We start from the raw sequence: 24,230 nt of genomic DNA, 5'->3' as shown, positions 1-24,230 counted from the left end.
CATAAGGTCCTTCACCTTCACGACTGTTAATAACCTCCCAAGGCTCCATCAACTTGGAGGCATTTGTGCCAATTAATAGGTCAACATCAGCATTTATATGGGGAATCTTTACATCCTCTAAATAAGGCCATTTTCTCAGCTCCCTTTCGCTGATTATATTGGCTGTAGAGACAGGCATCTCTTTCTGGGTACACACTTTGGAAAGGGGATAAAAGCACTCATCAGAGACTCCTGAAATTTCCAGGCCATCAACAACGGAGCTTTCTACTGCATTATTATGGCCCAAGGTGCGGATATGAATCTTGCATTTGCGTCCTTCCAAGTTCAACTTGTCAATGAGCTTCCTTGTGCAGAAAGTTCCTGTACTCCCTGGGTCCAGAAAAGCATATGTTTCAATGACTTTGTTTCCCTTTAAGCACTTCACCTTAACAGGCAAAATGGGAAGAATTCCATTGCAGTGGCCAGCCCCTGTAAAACAACAAGCGGAGGATGTTGTGCAGCTATCAGAAGTATTGGACTGCTCAGTAATTTTCCGCTCGCCATCCTTCTGATCCTTTTGAGTAACCCTTTCTTTCTCTCCTATGTGCAAAATACTCGGGTGCATTCGGTTACACTTGTTGCAAATGATGCGCCTGTCGCAATTTTTACTCAAGTGTCCTGTGCACAAACAACTGAAACACAGACCTTTCTCTTTTAAATAGTCTAGTTTCTCCCTGTGTGTCTTTTTTCCAAATTTGAAACATTGTTCCAAAACATGATTCCCAGCAGCACAATACAGACAAAAAATAGAATCAATCTTGGTAAAGGATGTGACTTTATTCAGAGCCTTTTCCTTCTTGTTACCTTCAGGTGTACTATATCCATCCTCAATGACCACCTGTGTTGCAAAGGTGTTTCTTCCCAACTGAGGTTTTACATGTGACTTGTTTACTTTTGTAGCTCCTTTGATGAAAGGTGAAGTGTCCTGTATGTCACCAAAGACTGGATCTGAAGTAATTCTGACCTGCCGCTCAATGTACTCCACAATGTCTGAGAATTGTGCTCTTTGACCAGTTTTTTCCAGTATCTCACATGCCCTTGCTCTCCACTTGTCTCGGAGTTTGTAAGGTAGCTTCTGACTCAGAATCTTTAGGTTTGCTGGCATGTTAAGTTCTTCCAAGTATTTAAGATCATCCATAGCGTTGGAGCATTCACGGAGGAAAAGTCCATAAGCTTTGAGCGCTTTGGGGTCCTCAGCTTTAATACTTGGCCACCCTGTAACCTTCTCCATGTAGGCCTCTGTCATCTTAAACTCATTTCCAAAGTGCTCCTTGAGCAATTTTTTAGCAACAGTGAATCCTTTATCTGCAGTCATATGAAGGCAGCTGCGCACAATATCCCTTGGCTGCCCCCTAGTAAATTGCTCAAGATAGTACAAACAGTCTCCTTTACAGCTGGTCTTTGCTTCCACACAGTGTTCAAACGCCTTCATAAAGGTGTTGAACTTTAGAGGATCTCCATCATAAATTGGAATTTCTCTGCGAGGCAGCAGTTGTAAAGTTTGCATTTTGACAAGGAGAGCTGTTAAATCATTCTGTTGTTTCAGCAAATTGTAGAGATCTGCTGTCGGAGGTTGGCCTTGCATGGGTTGAAATACTTGTTGGCCTATAGTGGGCTGAAAACTTTGACTGAAGATTGTGTTTGATTGTAACTGAGGGGGTTGAAAGCCTTGAATGACAGTTGGCTTTGGCAAGATAGTTGGCGTGGCTAATGGTGAAGCATTGCTTTGTAGTGGTAAAGATGCATGTTGCTGTGAGGGCAGAGGCACAAATATTGAAGCCTGTGGATTGAGAGAAGTGGGCTTGAGCTTAGATCTAGCTCCTTTCCTGATATAGGAACTCATTCCATCAGATTGCCTTGAATGGACACTGCTACCAACCTGTAGCACCTCTAGCTTAGCAGACGTGGCAGCTATCTCAGTGTCCAGCTCAAGCTGCTCCTTCTTTCTCCTCACCATGAGCTCCTGGTCCTCTAATGCATGCTTGTCCTTTAACGCAGCAGCTCGAGCCAAGAGCGCGGCCTGTTCCGCCCTTGCCCTGCGTCTGGCTGAAGAAGTGGATGATCTGCTACTAGAGGATCCGTTACTAGAGCCACAGTGCCTTGACTGCACATTTGAAATGCTGTCTTGAGGTTGAATCTGATCCTCCTCTTCCTCATCCATTCCACCAGCAGTTCTTCTTCCATTGCTAACATCAACCTCATTTCCATTTGCAGCATTTACATCAACACATTGAGTTTCAATTTGAACCGGCAAATCATCATGATCATCATCCATTTTGGTAACTGTGGCTTTAGTGTCATGCAACCATTGATTTGTACCCTCAGAAAACTCATTGAAACTCAGCATTTTAGCTTTGTACCATATTTCATGTTTGTTTGCTTCATCAGCAGGCAAAAAACCCATTAAAGATGTATGTACATGTTGTATTTCTTCACCCAACTTATTAAACATGTTAAATTCATTTTCAACCTCACTTACATGTTTTTTATCACTCATCAATTTAGCAATAGACTTTTTTGCATTCAACAGTTTACTGAATTTAAACTTTCTTTCCTTTTCTAAAGTGCTTATTTTTTCCAACAAAGCTTTGGGTGTTAATTTAACCACACGTTTTTCAGTTACAGATTTTACCCCTATATCCACACAAAGTTCAGTCTCAAGGCAAATGTGTCCCTTTTCAGCCATTATGACCACACAAAGTGAATTGGCTTATTTATTAATAAGCCCGCAAATAGTTTTGTGTTGCGCAACAACTCGTTTTAACGTGCAAAGTTATTTTTAGACGGTTGCCAGTAGTTACCAATTCGTTGGTTTTACGCGAATGTGTGCACACAAATTACCATGGCCATTCCTAACATCAGCGCTGATTACCACATACCCCAATAGAGCGTTGGCCGGCTTGATGAATGGTGTCCCGATGATGATGCTGATATTATGGTGACCCTTTAACTCGCTCTGGTGCAGATCCTTTCAGCAATCGGCAACTCCAAACATTTGCCCACCTCACATCCGTGGTTTCCAAACGAACACCGTCAACAATAACAGGTCAGCGTCCTCACGATGAACTACTATCCAATTTGAAGCAGTTTTCGACCTAATTGTATTGACTAAGTCCTAAACTAAGTCTAATACTGGTTGCTAATATAAAGGATTAAGTTCAGACGTGTGCCAATGTGGTCTCATACAAATCAAGAGTTCAGTCTTTTTACTATATTATCTAGCAAGTTTATTCTCCTCCAATACATATTTTAGAGGCAATATCTTAACTCATAATACATAACCAAAACAACAAACCCTATTGTTCACCATAAAGGTAAGACACAACATGACACAGTCGAAAACTGTTTGCTTCCCAATCAGCAACACCTGTTTCTGAATTTCCTCCAAGTTAAATGACATACCCGGGCTGACCTGAGATCAGCTGAGCCAAAGCACATACCTAGTGCCCCCTAGTGGCATATGACAGAATTACATATAATAAAAACTGAATATGGCTCTTACAGACTGGTTTGTCGCGATAGATTTAAAAGACGCCTATTTTCATGTCTCTATCCTTCCTTGCCACAGGAAGTTTCTGAGGTTCGCTTTCGGGGGCGAAGCGTACCAATATCGAGTGCTTCCCTTCTGTCTAGCTCTTTCCCCTCGCACATTCACCAAATGCATGGATGCAGCTCTGGCTCCACTGAGACTTCAGGGCATCCGGGTACTGAATTATATCGACGAGTGGCTTATACTGACCCAGTCATTCGAAATGGCAGTTCAACATCAAGATGTAGTTCTAGCACATATTCAACGCTTGGGGTTGAGGCTCAACACAAAAAAGAGCGTGTTGACGCCACTTCAGAAAACAATGTTTTTGGGAATAATATGGGATTCGGTTTCGATGCGGGCGCAACTATCCCCCGCACGAATCAATACTGTTCTGGCGATAGTCTCAAAAATAAAGCTGGGCCAAAGCATCACTGTGAAACACTTTCAGGTAGTGTTAGGACATCTGTGAAGCGGCCGGTTGGGCTACTCAGCACACGTTCATAAGGTTTTACAGCATACACCTCCCTGCGACCCCCGGTGGCAGGGTACTCCAGTCCTAATTGTGCCTGGTCTCCAGCTCACAATAGGGCAGGCGTATCCTTGGTGTGGCCTAGTGGGCACTCGTTCCCCAAATTCGTCGTTTCAACGCAGTGCGAAGTTCCCTCGATATAGGGAACGTCTCGGGTTATGTATATAACCCTTGTTCCCTGAGAGGGAACGAGCACTGCGTCTCGTCGCCACCCCACGTATCGCCTGAGAGCGTTTTGCTTCATCGCGATAATTGACGCTACAATGCGCCGGGCTCCCCTTTATAGCTTCCAGGTATGCCGTCACATCTACGTCATGACGTAGGACCAATAAGGATTGGACTAGTTTCATTCATGCTTCAGATGCATTGATGCTTAGGGAGGATCCCCAAATTCGTCGTTTCGGCGCAGTGCTCGTTCCCTCTCAGGGAACAAGGGTTATATACATAACCCGAGACGTTAGTTATCTAGACCACTGTCAGACGAAAAACACTGAAAGAAGTCCTCATAACCAGTAACTTTTGACAATGTACAATGTTCTCACCTTATCCATCTCTGCTTTACCTCACAGCTGGAATCACTCAACAGGTTAGGCTTGCATTAACACCTCACTCTCAAACACTAACTAGAGAACAGCAGGTGCTAATTTCTGACCTGCGTTAACAAGGTTGTCTGGTAAAAACTCTGGAGGAGCCCAAAGAGTTGAACCCCAGGTCCCAGATGGTATCTAAAAGTGGGTAAAGGCCATGTGGCTCTTTTTGTTTCAGTGGTTTTATGCTGTGTTCCATTCAAAGTCAAATGTAGGATAGTGCAAATTGATATCTCCATATTGTATTGACTTATATTTATTTTGTCCTACACTGTAAGAAAAAAATTAGCAGAAATGAAAAAGGTACATAATTTTCTGCCAGGAATTTATCCTCTATGTTTATAGACATTTAAAGCAGAACACAAATGCAACGTGCAGTTCAAAATACGGGTAAACATGAGAGAAAAATCAATACAGAAAATGTCTTTATATTAACACAGGACATTGGGTCCTGTTTTTACAAAATTTTCTTGTGTATTCTGAGAAGATATTATTTTAAGAAAAATAAAATGGCAATGGTAGAATTTCGTGTCAACAGAGAAAATCATTCAGCACAACATCAGACAGTATTTTACAGATTTTACAGGTTTAATTGTCATGAAATAGAAATTTTAACTTAGTAGTTAGTATTTATTAAATTAACTTAAAAGTGAACAATAATTTTTTGCTGTGTGCTAAACATATTTTACAATGTTTATTTATACTTTTAACTGAATACATGTAGTTTTTTGACACTGAAAATATTTGTGCTGATTCTAACTCATTTGAATAAATGCAATTGAACAGCCCATAAATATGGATCTAGCAGAACATCCTCTTCATTTAGAGGACCAATTTTTGTCCCTTTATCAAAGGGGATGTTCAGTGACTTTAATGAACTTTGCCATCAGGATCGCTGGAAAGAGGTAGCGTTGAAGACCAATGTCCATCCCTTAAGTGTATGTTAGTGGAGTTCATGGTGTTATATCTGGAGACATATTTTTGCGGTGTGTCTCTTTTTCTTTTTCTCTCTCCTCTTGCTCTTAGGTCTCCGCCCTAATTGGACGTATAATGACGTGTCTGTTGATTTGCCATCTGAGGGCCTGCATTCTTTTTAAATACCCGGAAGATAAAGAGATGGGAGAGAGAGAGCGGGCTTGTTGTTTGTGTTGCTGTGTTAAGTGAATGAGGAGTCTCATTGTTGGAGTATTCTGTTGTTCAGAACTTTGTTGTATAAATTCCCTGTTGTTTAAAACTTTTGTTCTTAATCATTCATTATTTTCAGGGACGGTTGTTGTAGTTCGTTTCTTATTTGTTTCTTTCTATTAGGGTATTTAGAGATTCTGGGTTTAGTTAGTATTAAGGTTTTTTTTATTATTTTGGCATTACCCAATCCTGAATTTATTAGAATGCTCTGACAAGAAAAGATAAATAAATAAGCACACAAACACATTAACAGTGTTGTTTTTCTGTATTTTATGCTAGCTTCTCTGACCCTATACCGGGGACGTAACAAAGGGCATGGAGCGGAGCCCTCCCCATACTCCTGCCATTGAGGGTGAGATGAGCCCAGTCCCTACAAGTTATAATAGTCTGGATACTGGCAAATTTTAAAAGCCCTTCAACGTCATGCACTTTTGGTCTTGTGGACTTACAATGGCTTCCATGTGTGCTTGTCCGTTAAGTCCATGAGACCTTAGAGTGTCCCATTTGTCATTTTAGGTTTCATACTGGTGCAAGCTTCGCAGCAGATGACTTTCCATTAGTCAGAGCGGCGTTACGTCACAAAAGTGTGAAAAGACATCAAGTGTTTACTGGTCCAGCATGCAACCACTGGTCCAGCCCAGTTCCAAATCTCCTTCGTTGTTGATGGTCCTGCCCAACCTCCCACTCCCTCTTCCTCTGTCAACAATGTCCAGTTCCTCATCCCTGGCTCCACTGGCTCCACTGGCTCCATTCAGCCCTTCGGCTCCTCTTTCATTGGCCAGATTATGCAGCTCGCCAGCTCCGCCTAGGTGTGTCAATCCCCTGGCTTTGGCTTGAGCCTCCAAGCCTGGACTCCAAACCAACCCTCCAGCTCCATCTTGGCTCAACGGTCCCTCGGCTTCACTATGGCCTGTCATTGCTCATGCTTGCTATGCCCGCTCATCCCTCCAGCTTCGCCTTGCACCATGGACTTCTGGTCCTATGGCAATGCTTCATCCCCCCAACCCTTTGGCTCCACTGGGGTCTTCATTCCTCCAACTCCACTGTTGTCTTCGCTCCCTCCGACTCTGCCTCAGTATCCTGAGTCCCCCTTTCCACTTCGGTCATGTGAGCAGCGGATCCACCTCGGCCTTCTAGTACAGCTGTGTCGCCCTGAGTCCCTAACTCCATAGACTCTACTTCATTCAGTTGTCCCCCTGGTTTCGCCTGGCCTATCCACCAGATCTCCACTATGGCTCATCCCTCCATTGGCCCAACAGTGGACCTTCATTATGGCTCTGCTCTGGATCAGTCTCAGGCTCCGGCCTCTATCATCTCCTGCATGGCTCCTTCCTCCATTTCCATGGTGGTTCCCTCTGTCAGCCCTCAGACCCCAGCCACCCATTTCTTGAGTGATAATAATCTCCTGAGTGTTTATTTTTATTTATTGTTTATAATAGTTTTACTGCTAATAGATCCTACTTAACCTAATCCTTGCTCTAACCACCATGACAATAATAAACAATGCTTTTTTTTAGTGCAGAATTCTTACCTGTTTCATATGTAGGACTGACAAATATGCATCATATTAATTTTAGTTAATTATTTATGTTAAAAGGATGGACATTTTAAATAAATAAATGGAGTGTTGGTTTGGTTTTAAAAGTTCCGTTGGACTTCAAGTGATGATCTGTTGCACTGATTGTTTAAAATGTCATTGAGTTTAAAGTTACAACTTATGGCTGCCATTATTTCATGTACTATATGTTTATTGATTTTACCCTTTACATCACACACTTAGACTGGGACATTTCCAAGTGCTCGTCCCTTGAGGGAAAAATAAGCTAATGGCCTTTAACTTGCATCACACACTTTTAAGTCCGGTTGGAACATTTTCAAGTTGGCAACCAATGGCATGAGATGGGGTGGCAGACAGGGAGAGAATTTGTGAAACCTGTTTGAAAACATTACTTTTTGCAATACCATGTAGTAACCATAGTGTGACATAAAGGACCTTTATTTACAGTAGAAATGTCCTATAGCATTTAAAACTAGCTTTACATCACCTCATGGCAATATTTGTGAGCCGCTGACATTTGAAGCTACACATGCCTGTTACTATGCCAACCACCATTGCTGTGTCCTTTTCCTCTTTGACCTCGGTGGGGGAAATAGGGGGATGGGTGTAACCTGGCTTCTCCTCTTCAACCCGAGCCTTAAGAGCTGGATTAACCCCCTACGCCTCATAACAATAGGGGCACATGTCTGCCTATCCACCGCGGGACCATTCAGACCTGCTTTACTCACAGACTAATAAGGATTAGTGTTAATGAGACATAAGGAATTAAGTATGAATGAAGATCTCCTTAAGCAGTCATTCAATGCATTGTGCACCTCCTCATTCTCCTTCTGTCTCCACTCTTCTGTGTGTTTGAGCACAAGGTGTAATCCTCTTGAAAATCAAAGGTAGGCGGCTCATATGAATATAGGCTTAGATTCGACAGCAGTATTTTATTCAGCTTTCTGCCATCTGCTTTGTCTCTTTTCACCCACACCACGCTCAGCTTGTTACTTATACTCACTTCACTCTCGTCACGTCTTTTTAATATAGGGCCACTGTTTAATTCCTCACTCTTGACATGTATAAAGCTTTTCATATGAATCAGATCAGCTGTGAAGCTTATAAGAATATTTATTTACAGATACTGTTTATTGTGCACAATCAGACATCTGGGGCTTTGTACAATGATAGTAGTGGAACAAACTGTGATTCACTTCTCGCAAGAGAGTCAGCAAGATTCTTTTCTCTCTTCTGCAGGTTAAGAGGCTAAGAAAGAGAATATGAAGTATATAAATGCATTTACACAGCAAGAAGAATATATCTGGCTATATCAGTGCAAGTGAAAGTTATGAAGTTAGTTTATATAGATGTCAACGGCGATATCACCCTGTAAGCCAAGACTGGTTTCCTACTGAAGCTAAGTAGGACTGATCCTGGTCAGTACTTGGATAGGAGACTGCTGGTTGCCACTGGAAGAGGTGTCAGGGGGCCAGCAGGGGGTGCTCACCCTGTCTGTGTGAGTCCTAACACCCCAGTATAGTGATAGGGACACTATAATGTCAAAGAGCACCGTCCTTCAGATGAGACAATAAACCAACTGACTAGCTTTCATTCTGTTAGTCAGCAATAGCACATGATGAACATGTCAAGTGCTATGAAATGCTCTTTAAAGGGGTACTTCAGCACTGGGAAGATGAATCTGTATTTAAACTGGGTCATCAATGTAGTAGAAATGTGAAAATACTTTTGAATTTGGTGCCTTCTAGACAGAGAAATGACAGAAAATGTATTTTTGTCTTATGGGGATGAAAGACTACAATTCCCAGAATGGTTCGCTGCCCTGTGAGGCCATTCCCAAAGCCACCTACTGGATTACTGTGACTGAGTTGGAGAAGACACTACAATTAAAAACTGAACGTGTCTGTTCAATATAATGAGTGAGTCACCGCGCGATTATCACAGCACTGAGCACTAACTGCAGGAGTGAGATAAATGAGCTGAATGAGCTCTCATGATGAGAGCTGACGTAATCGCGACTACAATCGTACATACATTCGCAACGCGAGTTCAGTCTGGCGCGTTTAAAAGTACATTGCTCACCATAGCTCCGTTTAAATGAGTGCCTGCAGCTGTGAGCTGAGCTGTGAGTGTAATCTCCCATCCCCCATACGCGGGTTCAAAACATGCGGAAATGGCTCCCTCTGCTGGGTGTATTCTTTAGCCTTTGGCCAAACATTCCTCCTATGATGCAAATATCGTCAATTTGCGTCATAGGAGGAATTTTTCCAGAAATAAAATGCATAAATCTCTTGTCTCAGGGGGTTATTAGGGGGGAAAGCACAATCATTTGAATATACTCCAGGGTTTCTACTAGCATATCTAAAGCCATATGCTAATCGCTGAAGTAACCCTTTAATGACATGAGCTGTCTCAGTCCACACCCTAAGCAATCGCTCCGCTCTTCTCCACTATGGTAACCCAGTATAATTTAAATGGTTCTAATTATTGCAACATAATTAAACATGAAACACTATTTAACAATATAAAGTCTCCCCCTTATCTAATTTTGCCCAAAAAACACATAAAATAACACTTAAGTTCAACAATTTTACTATTTTCGTCAAGTCACACGCAAATCATGTTGGGAACTACAGTTTCAGCAAAAATCATGTTGTAATCTAGTAGATGGGGGAGAGGACGCTGGCGTTGTCTGTTTGCTGCTTCTCCACCCACAAATCATGTTTCTGTACTATTAGATTTAGATTTTATTTTTTTTATGTTTGTGACTAGTCTAACAGTCAGAGCTACAATTGGGACTGTTGCTGATTGCTGGCAGCTACTGAGAGGGCATTGTTTGTCGTTTCGCCGTTTTCCACCGCTTCTCTGATGTTTATGTTTGAATTGCTGCGGTTGGTTTTGGTTTGAAGGACATTTGATGTTGCTCGCTGCGGCTGCTCTTCTCGGTGTCGGCTGCTCACTGGTCGTCTCCCTCGGGCTTGAGCTGCATGGTGACTTAAGTTTGCACCGGGCCAGCGTCATCAGCGACTGGTGAAACAGTCGATTCTGTTTCCTTCCGGAATTCCTGTTCCCCCTCAACGAAGCATGTCTGTTGATAGCGGATGCAGAAGACAATATTTGTATGGTGGTAGGTGTAATGCTCTTTTTGGTTATCCTCTGTCGATATCAAAAGTGCCTGGACTGGAAACAACAGCTATGTACTGCTGTCCAGAGTGGGGCCGTATAAATTATTTCATAAAGACTTGCAGATCGGCCCTGGGAAAGAGTTGGAGAGTGAGGTACACATTTAAGGGGGGGGGGGGGGGGGGGGGTGCAGGGGCGGATCTAGAAAATTATTCATGGAGTGGCAAGGGGGTGGCATGAGATCTATGAGGGGTGGCTTCAAGAATAATATACTTATATTAAATATACTTTATATTTATATGTTGCTCACGCAAGTGGCAAAACATTTAAACATAGACCAATGTTAAAATCAAAAACATTTTACATTAAAACTTACAATAGAAAAAAAATCTAGTTTTTAATTTCTTTCATTTTTAAATCTTTTATAAGAAATGCTGCAGGTCATAAAGTACTTTGTTTCTCCACCTCCAAGCAGGGACAGACTGGGGCTAAAAAACAGCCCTGGACTTTCTCCCAAATAGGCCCACCATCCAGCCATTCGCCCCAGCCGTGCGCAACAGACACTGTACTATGGTGTACTATGTACTAACTACACTGTGGCCCTCTTTTCTTTAACTTTTTCCCATCCACCTTTCTCCTTATGTTTTCTGCTAGCCATTCTGCTGCGATTTGATTCCGGAAATCCAGGGACCAATCACAAACTGGCTAGTAGGCCGACTTGTCTTCCTCAGGTTTTTTTGTTGTTGTTGTACGTAGCAGTATATAACTGATCGTATTAGTGCCCCTGCTGATGGCTGTTCATATTGTGTTATTAGTAGGGCTGTCAATTGATTAAAATATTTAAATGAATTTAATCACACATTTTTATTCTTAAATGTACCTTAAATTAATATGTTTTAAGTTTTAAATACTCTAATCAACATGGGTATGGACAAATATGCATGCTTTATGCAAATGTACGTTTATAGTAAAATCATACTCAGAGCATGAAGACAAGACATGTTGCAAAGGTCATGTTTTTCAAATAACTTGTTCATGTCTCTTAAGCCTAAGCTTAAAAATTCAGAATAAGACGTGATTTCTCTCATTTTAAGAATATAAATAAAGGGAGTTTTTACACTGGTAGTTTAATTCAGAACAGGGCACAGTTCGTATGAAAAATTGGTAATGTGAAAGCTGTGATGCGGACCTGAGAGCGCACCAGCTCCACAGGTCCACCAGGAGTAGGAACATAGTGCGGCCCCTTTAAGAGCTGGAATATAGTGCGGCCCCTTTAAGAGATGCGCTCCTGCTTGTATTTTGTGTGTGTGTGCCGAAATGTGCTGCGATTCTCCTGAGAATGAAACATTGACTCAGGAGCGCTCTTGTTCATAACCTGCGTATTCGTTTTTGCCGATTGTAATGAATTTAGTTCAATAAAAGTAACACATTTAGGCTACTGTAGGCTAAGTGGTGATGGTGTTAATGATTTAGCCTACATCAGATATGAGCGAGAGTGAGCTTCAGTGCATCGCTTGGACTGCAGAGAATGTGCTCAGTGAAAAAATGCACTTTTCATTTGAACTAAGCAGTTCTTGAGTAATTTGTTCGAACAACAATAGAAAGACTTGTTTTCTTGCTATTATCTCATCACATTGCAGCGCCGCTGATGTAAATCGGTAGAGGAAACTATTGATATATAATGCATTGGGAATTTGGGATACACTGCTGGGGTGGCAGACGGGTACGTGGCAATGGTTTTTCTTAGGGTGGCAGTTGCCACCCCATGCCACCCCGGTAGATCCGCCCCTGGCAACAAAAGGTATAGTATAGCATTCTTGTTGTACATCTAATCACGCGGTATTTGACTCTAATCATGCAACACTTGGAAGAATTAATTTTAGGCAGATGTCAGATTGCCTCTTTATGTTGGATGTAAAATCTGAGCTCTAAAGCAAAACCAGTTAGGAAGTGCTGCCATAAACCTCCATAAAATCTGTCTGTGCTGTATTTTAAGTCTTTTGAAGAGCAGCATCAACATCAACGTGTTCCACAGAAGAAAATAAGTCAAACAGGAACAACATATGGGTAAGTAAATGATGACATAATTGGTGAAATATGTTTTTAAAGTCCGATCAAGTATTTTTGCTCTAAAATTGCTTAATTTCCTCAGCAAGACATCATGTCTATTTTCTATGAATGCAATCTGCCTGTGCATCCTGTGTGTCTGCCTTTACATTGACTTCTATTTTGTTCTCTGTGTGATACCACTGCTCATTATGCACCTCTCTCCCTCCTCTCCAATTACTATCCTCACAAGTCATTTAGTGAGGGGTCTCACACGACTAGGACACTCACAGTGCCATTACCCAGAATTCCCCTTGATCCAGCCTACACACTGCCCAGTCTGGGAAAAATACGGGATAGGAAAAAGGGCTTTGTTACACTCATTTAAAAAATAATGTAAATTTGATTTCAAATTATAAAATAAAATAAAACATTATCCTTGATATTTGATAGAGAGGATGTTTGTTTTAGAGTGCAGACATGTTTAGAGAGCAAAAATGCTAATTTAATTTGTATATCTGTAATATTCCTGTGCCAGTTTTCATACTTTTGATTGTGGACATTGACATGATGCATAACTATTTATTATTATGTATTTAACTATTTAAATGTGGAAGGTGGGCAAGAATCAGTGTAAAGAAGGATCACTCTCTGGCCTTCTTTAGATGCGAGATTCATGCTCTGACATGAATTATCCCCAGATAGACTGATATCCACATGTCCTTTGGGATTCAGAGAGCCCTTCACAAAATCCACCCTCCCTCCACATCTCCCCTCTTTTTCAAGAGGCTCTCTAATCCTTGTTCTCCATTTGTTCTCCACCTGTCTGTTGACTATCACCTGTATTTTGGCTGGCAGAAAGGCTGTCTGTATACTGCAGATATGCTGTGAATTGAACTACCATTCACTAAGAGAAATCAAATACTGTCTGTATGAGCATGTGGAAATATAATACCAAATATTAACATGAAAGATGTTTCTTCCCTATTCAAAAGTTGTCTAAATGATTATAGGGTGTTGTAGTTGATTGCCAGGGCATTGCTTTGATTACTAAGGTGCTCAGATGTGTGTTTGAAGATGAACAAAAGTCTTATGGGCTTGAAACAACATGAGGGTGAGTCATTAATGACAGAATTTTTAATTTTGGGTGAACTATGCCTTTAACTAAAGATCTTCACAAGTTTAACCACACATGTGCTGCAAATGCGCACAACACAGCCAAAATACAGAAAAAACGCTGCAAATAGCACACACAACAACGGAAATATTTCAAGGGGACACTTGACCCAACAAGTGATGAACCTGGCTGGGACCGCTTATTGTTCAACGTCTACTCATCAATGGTGCTGTCGATGAACTGAAAGTGAGTTTTTTTGTGTTTATTTTTACATCCCGTTCATATGGGCCTTGTATTTGCAATGCAATTCTGTATTTAGTTGATTTGTGAGTATTTGCAGGATGTGTTAAATCTGTTGCAGCGTGTTGAGCTCTGTCGGCCACTGACGTAGATAAGGAATAAAACATGTCATGCATTCATACACATGTCCTACATGTCTTAAATACCTATACATAATGAAGTATCTTATGCTCTATCCTTGGAAAAAACATGCATTTTAGTCTTCAGTGTGAGGTCATAATGTAAAACTGCCAAACAAACATAAAAACTGCAACAAATTAAAAAGAAATGCATTTAAACTAAAAAGCAGATATCGAACAATATCTGCCTTTGAGAAAAAGTAATTCTTGAATTATATTTTCTATTTTTAAATAAGCCTATCAAAGTTGTGTCATTTTGCATTAACTCCATGAGGATTTTTTATAATCTGATATTATAATAGTTATATAATAATAGTGTATTATATATTTTTTATAATCTGATGTATGTGTGCATGTGTTTTTATCTGTACAGAGGGGAAGGGAAGGAGGCCTTCACAGGGGAGAGTCTAGTTGATGCGGTCTCTGCCGAAAATTTAGGCAGAGGTTATGTCTAGGCACAGGTCCACCATCTGAGGATCCGCTGACTAGAGTAAACATAGGGATAAAGAAAGAGACTAACATTAGTGTAGATTATATTCTTCTCAGAACATCAAATGTTATGGGAAGTGTTCCCGTTCCGGCAGACCTAGATAATGCAGCCTTACAATTATTTAACTGATTTAAATCATATAAATTGATAATACTCTATGTGTATGTCATAGTATGTCTCTTGTGTATGCCAATAGATGTGTTATCAACTGGCCAGAATTTTGAGACTGCAATGGTCTTGATGGAGTATAATGCATTAAGAGCTAGCTCAAGTACTGGGGAGCTAAGCCATTTAGTGCTTTGTAAGTAATAAGCAAGATTTTAAAATTTATGAACGTATCATGAAAGCATGAACTAAATGTTCAGCATTTAGCATTGGAAGCATGTGCCGTAATTTAGAAAAATGCAGTTTTATAGATGCTAGAAACATGGCTTTCAAATGAAAGATTGGTATCAAAGAGCACACCCAGGTTCCTCACTGACGACGAGGGCTTGACAGACCATCTAACAAGTGTAAGACAGTGCCTACATGCAGAGGTTTTTTGTCCAATAATTCAAAACTAAGTTTTTTTCAGAATTAAGTTGCAGGAAATTACTAGTCATCCTATTTTTATATCAGCTAGCTATGCAATCCATCAATCTTGTGAATTGGTAACGTTTGTCAGGCGCAAAGAAATATAGCAATAACAATGCATATAACGTCAATATAACAATGAAAACTAACGATATGCTTCCTAATAAAGCATATCGTGTGAAAAGAAACGGTCCTAACACTGAGCCTTGTGGTACTCCATACTGAACTTGTGATCGGTGTGACATCTCTTCATTTACTGCTACAAACTGATAACGGTCAGATCGGTCAGTTCGATTTAAACCATATCAATAAAAATCCACTAATGCCAACATCATTTTCGAGTCTATTCAAAAGAATGTTTTGGTTGATAGTATAGAATGCAGTGCTAAGATCGAGTAACACTAATAGAGAGATACAAACACAATGATAAGAGCAAATAATGTGTAACTCTAATGAGAGCAGTCTCTAACCTTGAAATCTAGCAAATCTAATCTGCCACGAGTGTCGTCTAGCAACTCTCAATACACTTCTGAGCTGTAAACGCCAAACTCTGGTCGGGCCAATCCCATCATGTATAGAGTCAGTGGCTTAACATAATGACGGCTGAGTTGCGCTTGCATGCTTCTAGTAAACACAGAAACTGGCGAACGGCTGACTTTTGAATCCGCTTTGACCACGACTCTGGAAGACTTGGAGTTAAGCTTTTCTCAGAGAAAAGAACAAAGAACGGCACTGAAGTCATTCTTAAGAAGGGAAGATGTGTTCAGAGTTTTGTCGACCAAATACGGCGAATGTTTAATCTTTCAACTAGCTCTGCTTCACTTTCGTTGCTCTGCTTTGCTGAAGCGCTATCCTATCGCGTGCAGAGGGAGTTTGAAAGACAACCGTTTATCCCACCCCTCGGATTGAGCCCTGTCTATGGTGAGTTTCCAGACCAAACATCTTGATGTGGGTCTGGCCTGTCAGGCTAAGCAGTCTCAGTACTATACAGTCTAATTCCTGACTGGAAATTCTTACAGATATAATTTCTTTCTAAAAAGGTATTTTTTACAGAAAGGGTAGATTTGAGATTGGCCTATAATTGACTAATTATGTAGGATAATCTTAAGAAAGTTTAAGCTTAAAAGTTTTTTGTACATATTCTAATGACAATGATGAAATAATATTAAGAAGAAGTGAATCTATGACCTCTGGCATCATCTCTTTCAGTAGTTTAGTCGATACAGGGCTGCACATACATGTTGCTGATTTAAATTATTTTAGCCTCCTATTCCTCTCCTATACCAGTGAAAGACTGGAGTTTTTCCTCAGTTACACTACATTGCACTGTTTTATGCGACACTGTAGTAGATGGTTGTATAGTTATTTTATTCCTAATATTATCAGTCTTGCAGGAAGTTCATAAAGTAATTCCAGTTGTGCTGTTGAGCTTTATTTCTTGTTAATTTAGCCACTGTATCAAATAACCCTAATATGTAGTTCTAATATGTACGAGTACGAGTCAAGACCGAGCCAAATGCACACAAAATGCACATGGTCTCGAGACCGATTTCGAGTCCAAGTCTAAGGTACAAATCCCTGCTTTTCTGTATGTAATCATGCTCAGTTTCCACACAAAAAAAAATTCTGTCTGCTGTTTTAAGGGTCTGAGTGTGCTTGTTGTACCATGGCATTGGACTATTTTGGGATGGACTCGGGAGGGATGGAGATGGAGCCTTATCTGGACATGGGTCAGTAACTGAAGCCATCTCTGGATGCTGATCAATGGCTGGAGCCATCTCTGGATGCTGGTCAGTGGCTGGAGCCATCTCTGGATTCTGGTCAGTGGCTGGAGCCATCTCTGGATACTGGTCAGTGGCTGGAGCCATTTCTGGATGCTTGTCAGGGTCTGGAGCCATCTCTGGATGCTGGTCAGTGGCTGGAGCCATCTCTGGATGCTAGTCAGGGGCTGGAGCCATCTCTGGATGCTAGTCAGGGGCTGAAGTCATCTCTGGCATGGCGATGACCATTTTGACAGAGAGTTATGTGGCAGCGACCATCTTGGTAGAGAGAGTGCTGCACTCCTCCTCTGCGACTCCCAAAGTGAATCCAGAACCACTTAACCATAGGGCATAATCAATAAATTCATTCAGCGACCCTCGAGGACCCTTTGAGGACCATCACAGATGAGTTTGGTTTGTAACTGTTTGTTGAGTCCATGGCAAAAAAAGTCAATCAACATAAAGTCTGGGATGTTGGGGAAGTTTGCAATGTTCAGAAAGTATATGATGTGAGTTCCCTGGCAAAGTTTTCTGTAACAGACTGCTCTGAGACAGAAGATAGATGCAGCTTTATTTCAAAGGGTAATCCACACTCATCGTCAACAAACAGGCATGAGGTTATAACAGGTAATCAGTCCAATCAGGCAAACAATACAGGAGTGACAGGCAAACAGGTAATCCACGGAACAGGCAAGAAATTCAAAAGCCAAGAGACAAGAAACCAGGGAAAATGCTCAGAAATGCAGTTGTTACAATAAACAAGACTTCGCAATGAATAACAGAGTGAAATATGTATATATAGGCAGAGATTATGAGGTAAGGAGACACAAGTGTAAATTTGTTTCTCAAATGTCAAACATACATCTAACCCCGTGTTACAGCAGTCCCCAGTCTCCCCTATACATAACATATTTACATACTGAAGACTTGCAAACATGCCCACACAAACGAACACACCTATTTGTAAGGCCGACTTTGTAAGGACATTCATTAATATAATGCAATCCCTACCTTAACCTAACCCTATAACTTTTGTCAACACTGTCAGTTTTTGTCAATTCTGTCAGTATTTAACACCATCAGATGAAGGTTTCTGTTAGTTTTGAAAGAAAAGTTTTTCTCTGTTTTTCTAATTTATTGTGATAAAATATTAAAACGTCAACTTCACGTGATATTATCTCTTATGTATCTAAGAACATTGCTTAAATATGTTTGATACTTAAAAAGGGAGGGTAGAGAACTAAGGCATTTAGGAACTGGATTGTTCATTAAAAAAAATGTATCACTTAAATCCTCTACTGTACACAATTATTAAATTTTCTGAATATTAAATATTCAGAATGTTTCAATCCAGTCTTCTGACCTATAATGCTGCCTGAATCATAATCATTGATTGTGATTGTCATTTGCCAGAGAAAACTGGCACACTGACTGAGCTTTGTTTCACCCAAGACTTTTTTCTCCATTCTGTCACCTGATGGAGTTTTTGTTCTTCTGCTTTTGGCTTGTTTAGTTGGAAACATTAAATATTCAACAATATTATTGATCTGCCTACATCACTGAACTTACTTAAGCTGGACTAAGGACCTGTTTTCTTCTAGATCTACTGTACAGCCAAAAACAGAAGTTTGTTGCATTATTTTCCTGTTATCACTGTAAAGTTGTTTTGAAATAAACTGTACTGTAAAAAAGTAGCCTACTATATAGTGTAAATAAAAATGACTTGACTATTACATAATTGAAGACTTCACATTGTTGTTGGATGGATCACATTAAAATAGCATGTTCCCTTTCGGGGAACTCGAGCTGCGTCGAAACGCTGTGAGAACGCCTCTGCGTTAATGCGTCGTGAAGCGCCTGTAGAACCATTCCATCGGAAAAAAGATCGATCGTCGGCGTGATGACGTCATCGACCGGAAGCTATAAAGCGTCCGTGAAAACAAACAGGAACTAGCTTCTGAGCCTTCAGCAAGCGATCTGTGTGAACCTGTCTGTCTATTTGGTGTTTTTGTCTGTCTATATTCAGAGATTTTCCACCCTTTTGTTAAATATTGCAGTATATATTAACAAACAAAGAGAAAATAAAATAGATAGAGTAAATATGGCGAGTGAAAGCAGTTTTAAGAGGTGTGTTCATCCCTGCCCACGCTACATCACGAGCGGGGATACACACTCTCTTTGTGTAGCCTGCTTGGGAGCGCAGCATGCCCAGGCAGCCCTCGAGGGGGCTGCTTGCGAGCATTGTGAGCGATTGCCATTGAGAACGCTGCGCTCCCGCCGGGCACTCTTTGAGGAGGGTGCCTCGGCTCGTGTTCCCCGCGGCTCTAGTCCCGCTGCCGCCGATGCGGAGCGAAGGCTGCAGTCGTGGGGATCACAATTGGATGTTGCAGAGGGGTTAGAGACGGGCGCTGCCTTATCTCTGCCCTCACCTGCTCCATCCAGCGGCTCTTCTCGGGGCATGGAAGCACGCATGGCGGTTTCTTCCCCCCCGAGAGAGTCGCCGGTGCTTCATCTGTCCAGCTCTGAGGAGGTGGACGTTGAAAGCATCGAGACTGAAGACTCGCCACTTCAGTCCCCTGCTAGTGAGGAGCTAGTTGAGGTTCTGACGCGAGCAGTGGCCAGATTAAACATTGACTGGCCCACTGAAAGATCTGAGGCAGGAAGAAAGCGTCATAGCAAGCTAGACGAACGATTCCTGCCATCTCGCGCTTCAGAGCCTCAGCGGCGGGGCCTGCCGTTCTTCCATGACTTGCACACCGAGGTGGCAAGATCATGGAGGAGACCGGCATCATATCGAGTTTTCAGCCCGCAGACTTCGGTCTACAGCAACATCAGCGGGCTGAAACAGTATGGTTATGGGGCGATGCCAAAGGTCGAAGAGACGCTTGCGAGCCATCTCTCGCCTTCATCGGCATCGTCCCTTAAGGCCCCGACTTTACCCACCAGACCTTTAAAAACAACGTCGGCGTTGGTGGGTAAAGCGTACTCGGCAGCGGGTCAGGCGGCTGCATGCCTGCACACGATGGCTATCGTGCAGGCATATCAGGCTGACCTGCTGAGGGATCTGGATGGTAGTGATGTTGTGGGGGGAGATATTGTTGCTGAACTTAGATCGTCAGCCGATTTAGCTCTCCGGGCCACCAAGGAGACGGCCAGATGTGTTGGCCGCTCCATGGCAGCATTGGTGGCCACGGAGAGACATTTATGGTTGAACCCCACAGACATCAAGGAGAGGTAGAAAGCTTTCCTGCTTGATGCGCCGCTTTCTCCTGGAGGCCTCTTCGGTGACGCAGTCCACACTGTCACCGAGAGGTTCCAGGAGTCGAAAAAGCAAGCTGCGGCGCTCAAGCAGTTCCTCCCTCTCCAGGTCCAGGTCCCTGGGGCTGCCGCTGATACCACCAAGCAGCCCAAACCGAGTACGAGCTCCTCACACAGGGCTCAACAAAAGCAGAGCGTCGCTGCCCGAGCTCCCCCTCAGCGCGGGGACGAGGGGCGGCGCTCTCAGACGAGGCCTTCGAGGGGCAGGGCTGATCTGCGGACAGTCCTGATCGCCAAGAAGGCCTCGTCGAAGCGTTCCTGACGCCAGAAGCGTCAGGACGCTGAGGGTGGTTCCCCCCGTAGGGAAACGGTGTTTACCCCTGCCAACGGTACCCGTTTCCCTACGGCACCCTCGGGGGGCCGCGCTGCCAACCCCGCCGCAATGCCGGGGCGCAGTCGGTCTCCGCGGGCCACCCGAGGGTGGTCCGCACCCCCTTCGGGGGGCCCCCGAGCAGTCAAGTCAGTTGTTCCCTGCTGGTCCGCCGCTTCAGGGCACTGTGCTTGTTGCTCAAAATACACCAGAGGCCAGCCTCGAGAGGCTGGTTCCCTTAGTAGATTTTCTAGACGAGTGGAAACGTCTATCAAATATATCTCATTGGGTCCTGCAGATAATAGAAAAGGGGTACGCCATTCAATTCAGAAGTCGGCCACCTCCTTTCTGCGGTGTCCTACCTACAGAGGTGGGCCCGGAGCAGGCTCTGGTAATGGCACAGGAAGTAGAGACACTCCTGCAAAAAGGGGCTATAGAGAGGGTTCCCCCTCCCAGCAGGGAGTCTGGCTTTTACAGCCGTTACTTCATCGTGCCGAAGAAGGATGGGGGCTTACGCCCGATATTAGATCTGCGGCTATTGAATCGCTCGGTGGCCAAGCTCAAATTCAAGATGCTTACACTCAGACAGATTGTATCGCAGATCAAGTCGGAGGATTGGTTTGTCACCATAGACCTCAAAGATGCGTATTTTCATGTCTCCATCCTTCCACATCCCAGGAAGTTCCTGAGGTTTGCCTTCGGGGGAGAGGCATACCAATATCGTGTACTTCCCTTCGGTCTAGCACTGTCACCCCGCACGTTCACCAAGTGTGTGGATGCAGCTCTGGCGCCGCTGCGTCTGCAGGGCATCCGCATTCTGAACTATATCGACGACTGGCTGATTCTAGCGAATACAGAGCAGATGGCGGTTCAGCATCGAGATGCTGTTCTCGCCCATATGTCGAAGCTGGGGTTGAGGCTGAACGCCAAGAAGAGTGTGCTTTCTCCGGCTCAGAGAACCACTTTTCTAGGTGTGAACTGGGACTCGGTAATTATGCGGGCGCAATTATCGCCAACACGCATAGCATCGATCCTGGCAGCCGTCAAAGAGCAGAAGCTAGGCCGAGCCGTCACTGTGAAACAGTTCCAGAAACTGTTAGGTCTCATGGCAGCAGCGTCCAACGTGATACCTTTTGGCCTACTGTACATGAGGCCACTGCAGTGGTGGCTCAAAACAAAAGGGTTCTCCCCGAGGGGAAATCCGCTCCGCACGATCAAAGTCACGCGGCGATGCCTACGTGCTCTGGTCATGTGGAAAAACCTGGGGTTTTTATCTCAGGGTCCCGTGTTGGGGGCTCATGTTCGTCGCGTAACGCTAACGACAGATGCCTCTCTCACGGGCTGGGGGGCGACCATGAGTGGTCGCTCGTCCCAGGGTCTATGGCAGGAACATCAGCGGCACTGGCACATAAATCGGCTAGAGATGCTCGCAGTGTTTCTTGCATTGAAACAGTTCCTGCCCGACCTCAGGGGCCACCACGTACTAGTCAGGACAGACAACACGTCCGTGGTCGCCTATATAAATCACCAGGGGGGTCCGAGGTCTCGTCCATTGGACAAATTGGCACATCGGATCCTCCTGTGGGCCCAAGGGAAATTGCTGTCAATCAGGGCAGTATATATCCCGGGGGCCCTGAATCAGGAAGCAGACAGCCTGTCAAGACAGGGGCCGAGGCCCGGGGAATGGAGACTCCACCCAGAGGTGGTGGAGCTCCTTTGGAAGGTTTATGGGAAAGCAGAAATAGACCTATTTGCTTCGGCGGAGAATTCCCACTGCCCGCAGTGGTTTTCTCTGACCCATCCGGCCCCGCTGGGGCTGGATGCCATGGTACAGGAGTGGCCGAGGCTGCCTCTGTACGCCTTCCCCCCGATTGTCTTGCTTCCAGGAGTTCTGGAGAGGGTACGCCGGGACGGGGCCCAGGTACTTCTAGTGGCTCCGAACTGGCCGACCCGAGTATGGTTTTCGGACCTGATATCTCTCCTGGAAGGCTCTCCGATGGAGATTCCGACCAGGAGGGATCTACTCTCTCAGGCGGGCGGGAGATTCCTGCACCCACGCCCGGAGATGTGGAAACTGTGGGCCTGGCCTCTGAGGGGGCTAGGCTCATAGAGGAAGGTCTCTCGGCCGAGGTCGTAGAGACCATCCTACACTCCAGAGCTCCGTCCACAAGGAAGCTGTACGCTTTGAAATGGAGACTTTTCTCAGCATGGTGCAGAGAACGCCAGTGGGACCCAGTTAACTGCCCGGTTGGTACAGTGCTGGAGTTCCTGCAGGCAAGGTTCTCGGCAGGGTTGACCCCCTCCACAATAAAGGTGTACGTGGCGGCCTTGGGTGCCTTCCACGTCCCTTTCGGTGGAGTGTCTTTGGGAAGACACCCTCTAATTACACGCTTCCTTCGTGGCACTCTAAGGTTGAGGCCGGCTATGCACTCGAGGGTCCCAGCATGGGACTTGGCCATTGTTCTGAGGGGCTTGTCCGGACCACCGTTCGAACCTCTGGAGGAGGTTTCGGACAAGTTCCTCACCCTAAAAACCATCTTTCTGTTGGCCATTTCGTCTCTTAAAAGAATAGGAGATATTCAGTCCCTGTCGGTAGGGCCCTCATGTTTAGAGTTTGCGCCGGGGATGGTGAAAGCATTTCTGCATCCCAGGCCGGGTTATGTCCCCAAGGTTCCTACGAGCCCACGGGGCCCCATCACTCTACAAGCCTTTTGTCCTCCTCCGTTTAAGACGTCAGACCAGGAAAGGTTAAATCTGCTGTGTCCTGTGAGGGCACTGGATACATATGTCCACAGAGCTGCCCTGTGGAGAAAATCTGAGCAATTATTTGTCTGTTTCGGACCCCCTAAGAAGGGGGCTCCAGTATCCAAGCAGAGGATGAGCAAGTGGGTGGTCGAGGCCATCTCACTTGCTTATGAAGCGGCCGGGCAGCCGTCTCCACTGGCTGTCCGGGCGCATTCAACCAGGGGTATGGCTGCTTCAAAAGCACTCTTGTCGGGGGCTTCCCTCCACGATATCTGCAACGGGGCCGGATGGTCGTCTCCGTTAACCTTCGTCAGGTTCTATGAATTAGACCTGGGATCTACAGTTGGGGCACAGGTACTCTCGTAACCGTGTGCGCTTCGGCTTCACACATACGAGACACTTGGTCCTATGGCGATGTGGGTATAAGCGTTCTCACAGCGTTTCGACGCAGCGTCTCGTTCCCCGAAAGGGAACGTCTCAGGTTACATATGTAACCCTAGTTCCCTGAGGGAACGAGACGCTGCGTCGCTCTGCCATACTCCCTGGCGTGTCCGTGATCACTTACTTCAGGCTTTATCAGAAGTTAGTTCCTGTTTGTTTTCACGGACGCTTTATAGCTTCCGGTCGATGACGTCATCACGCCGACGATCGATCTTTTTTCCGATGGAATGGTTCTACAGGCGCTTCACGACGCATTAACGCAGAGGCGTTCTCACAGCGTTTCGACGCAGCGTCTCGTTCCCTCCGGGAACTAGGGTTACATACGTAACCTGAGACGTTTTTTTTTGTTTGTTATAAATGTAAGAAAGGAAAATAATTAAAAAAAACACATTTTCATAGCCTGATCCCTTACATGGTTCTTTACCTTTGTCTACAAATATATACATTTATAAAAACTA

This window comes from Pseudorasbora parva, chromosome 3 (genome assembly GCF_024679245.1).
Source record: "Pseudorasbora parva isolate DD20220531a chromosome 3, ASM2467924v1, whole genome shotgun sequence".
In the NCBI taxonomy this organism is placed as follows: Eukaryota; Metazoa; Chordata; class Actinopteri; order Cypriniformes; family Gobionidae; genus Pseudorasbora; species Pseudorasbora parva.
The sequence above is the reverse complement of the archived record's forward strand: the minus strand, read 5'-3'. Positions refer to the sequence as shown.